Below are 3,944 nucleotides of genomic sequence, written 5' to 3' on the forward strand. Positions count from 1 at the left end.
GACACTGAGGCCTTCCGTGCACCAAGACAACCTTCTGATGCCACCATGACCACATGGCAACCATGCCCTGACATCACAATGCAAGCACTCTATATTGGCCAGTGAATTTAGGCAGAGCAATAACCAACCTTCCGTACAGCAAACGCAAAATAGCTGGGGAAGTTCTCCTCTGTCACAAAGCAGCACAAATTCCCCTCGTGGGCCAAACCCTGTTGTTCAAGGGATCCAAGAGTAACTCCAGGAGTGCACCAAGCACCTACAGCCTGTACCCGAACTGAGCACTCAGATGGGACCCAAGCAAAGGAAACCAGACCAAGAAAATGGCCCAGAGCATTGCACACCTGAGAAACAACCCTCACTTTTAAAAATTTAAAGGTTTATTAAATCTTAACAAAGGACTGAATAAGGAAAACTTGCAGCACTGGGAGTCTCTATGAACATTACATAGAGCAGCTCATCTATCAAATGGTTGCTCTGCCTTTTATACCCTTCATCCTGCCAAAGTTTTGTCAAAGTTTTGCCATCCACTGGTGGAGATTTCTTTCTTACCTCTTGACTGGAGGTCAGGTGTTGTTACACCACACCTCCTGGTCACAAGCCGGCCCTCCCCAAAAGCCCTGACTACCAAGGCTATTGCAAGGGGGAGGGGAAATAGGACTATGGGAGCCTATATTACAATAACATCACTATACATTTTTATATCCACATAATATCTACCTCTTAACAGTGAGAGCCAACTGTTACATTACTCATCTATAGCACACAGAGCCAGGAGAGAAGGCACTGTTGGCATAACAGCTGAAACAATTCCTAACAAATCTCCCACATATCTGCACGTTTATTGGATACGCCCAGGGCTCCTGAGGATGTACATCTCTGCCTTTATTCCCCTTTGGAAGCAGTCAAACTGGCAGCACCTGCCCACCAGCAGAAGCTGCTCCGAGCTGGGAACACAACTGGTGGTGCTGATTTCCAGAGGCTTCTGTGTCCCAGGAGAAGATAAGGAAAGAGCGGATTGAGAGGTGCTGGCGCTGCTGCTGCTCTGTGCCAGAGAGCCCCGGCTGGGCAGGGCACGGCGCTGCAGGCTCTTTCTCCTGCCAGAGCTGGGCACACCTGGGAACAAGGCATGGCAACTTGTGGGAAACCAAGAGCTTTGTGGGGGCTGCATTGTTCAGCACACACTCAGGCCATCTGTGACACAGAGTTCTGGCACCTAAAAAGATAAAGGAGAGGCAAATAGCTGGGAGAGGTTTCATTTTGACCTTTCTTACCTGTTCACAGAAGTTGCCAAAATGAAAGTTACAGAGCAGGGCCTGTTCCCTGCTGCCAGCTCAGGATTGGAAAGGAGGCATTTGTTTATTTCAGTACTCGGTGCATAGGGAATCACTCCCCTAACACCTGCACAGCCAGCAATCTCACTTATTAGTTTGTATCCATGGAACTAAGACATATTCAATACTTTGCTGAAATTCACAGGCTAAACATTCCTCCAAATTATTTGACATATTTAAATAATTTCTCAGAATTTATTGACATCAGAGTAGAAGTATCCTGTAGGTCCCTGGTGGTCATTGCCACAGGTTCAGGAGGAGACTCATGCACAAAAGAATCTAAGACACAACTGGGCTTGCCAAGCAAATGTATTCCATTAGTTGCAGTAGCAAATAATACCAACCCCTGGATTCCCAAAAATCCGCTGAGCAGGAGAAGGAGTTGGAGTGTGGTGCTCGGCGACAGGGGCAGGTAGGCAGTGCATTTCCAGGACATGCCCTGGATCAAAACGGTGCACACGTCATCCTTCTCACCCCTCCAGCCCAGAGCCAGGCCTTATACCTCCTGCTCAGGAGTGGAATTTTCCCAGTTACAGCATCAGCTCACACATGGCTGGCATGTGAGATGAGGCCAGGATGGCTCCAGATACTAAGGCCATGCCAACAACGGCTCCATTATGCATTGCTCCCCTTTCAAACCTTAACTGCCCACCGATTGACCCTACATTGTTTCTCTTTCAAGGGTCCTGTTCCCACCCATTAAACAATACACTTTTCTTCATTGTCTTGTCAACCTGCTCAAACACGGATCAAATATGGCAGGGCCTCGGACATGACTCCGGTTCCTGACACAGTCATTTGGGAACTATTCCATTCCTCAAATTCTCCTTTGCTGGTCAAGAGCCTCTTAAAAACATATCTTCCCTTTGAATGCATTCCAGCTACCTTCTTAGCAGGACCACTCTCTTTATTCTCAAGGCTAAAATAGCACTTGCACACATTAGGCACTGCAGTGGGGCAATACGGGGTTCAGCACTGCCTGTTAAAGCTAAAGGGATTCACAAGCTTAAGCCCTATTGAATACACTTGACATTTCTCCTTGCTGTTCTGGGAATCAACACAAGCATTTCATCAATACGCCCTTCAAGTGCTCTTGCTGAGTGAAGCCACATGGCTGTGTCAATACAGCAGCTGGGACTCAGTTTTTTCATGCATAGAAAGCCAATTTTTTATTCACAAAACTAATTTTTATACTGTTTCCACAGACCTCATGTTTAATTCCAATTGCCTGGTTCTTTTCTTGTCCACACAATTCACTGCTTAGAAGGTGTTTTTGTGTGGACTTGCTAAGACTCTCTCTTTTACTCAGGTGTTTACAATTTTCCTTTGTGGACTCCCATTGGACAGATTTCCTGATTATTACAGATGCAGTTTTCTTACCACAAGAGCTTGTTGTGCTAACTGCAGTCATGATTTTTCACATGGGAATTTAGCTAGCTGTACGTAGAAGACATAACAGGCCAGCTGCTCATTTTTAGGAGAGTAAGGCCTGATTTTATAAGGCCTTTCTTTGACAATACCCCCTACCTGTGTGCAACACATTGTGACTTTCTTTGAGAAATTAAGGAAGAAAACACAGATTGCCTACTGAAATATTTCTGCTCTCTTCCAAATCAGTTCACAACTCAAGCAAAACCCTCAGGCGCATCCCCGATTCCCTCTCTCCCAGCAGCTCCAAGCTGCGGCATGGCACAGCTCTTGCTGTGTGCCAGGGAGCACAAAGCAGGCCGGCCTGCTGGCCCTGAATATTTCTGCAAAGCACTCTGCAGGTCACAGCTTTGCTGTGGCTCAGTACAGAAGTGCAGGCGCTGCCTCCCAGAGCTGTGTGAGGCACTGGCTCCTGCAGCCGGGAGCTGACAAGCTGTCCCTGCCTCCCGCTGGCCCATGGTCCCCTGGCACAAGCGCCGTGCCTGAAGGACGCTGCCCTGTGCTCCAGCCTGCCGAGCAGCCCGGCTCCCTGCCCCGGTGCCCAGAGTGCTGCACACACTGCTGACCTTTGCCAGGAGTCGCAGGGCAGTCGGCACAAGAGTGGGAATGCTGAGCCAGGCCACCGGCCCTCGGCTGCCCTTGGCCTTTCTCTCCTCGGGGCAGTGAAATGCCTGCAGCTTCATAAGAGATCTGAGTGGGAGAAGCCCCGGTCAGTCAATCCTGGGGCTTGGTAGCAAGCTCATCTATGATATTTGGTAACATCTCACCCTTCCTGGCTTAATAAAATTTGTAATTTGTTCTCTGTCTTCCATCTATAAGGGCCCTTTGCAAACAGGAAAACAGAAGACAGCATGGGCCGAATGTCCATGGAAACTGCAGTATTCATGTTCAGGATCTTTTATGAGGGAACTCAGGCCACAGGCACAATGCTTATATGTTAGAACTTATCTTTAAAAACCAAAAACCTTCAAACTTTAACTGATTTAACCCTTATAGAAAAGTCTAACTATTAAAAACAACCTGTAACCCATTTATGCCTTGAAGAAAAACCCAACACCCAGAAAACAATCTGTAAACAGAAAAAACAAATTTGTAAGCAAGAAAAAGTTTGTAAGCATGAGAAATAGTTTGTAAATAAATCAAGTTCTTATATAAACTGTCCATGAAGTAGGTAGACTTCAGGAT

The sequence above is a fragment of the Taeniopygia guttata genome, chromosome Z (assembly GCF_048771995.1).
Source record: "Taeniopygia guttata chromosome Z, bTaeGut7.mat, whole genome shotgun sequence".
Taxonomy (NCBI): domain Eukaryota; kingdom Metazoa; phylum Chordata; class Aves; order Passeriformes; family Estrildidae; genus Taeniopygia; species Taeniopygia guttata.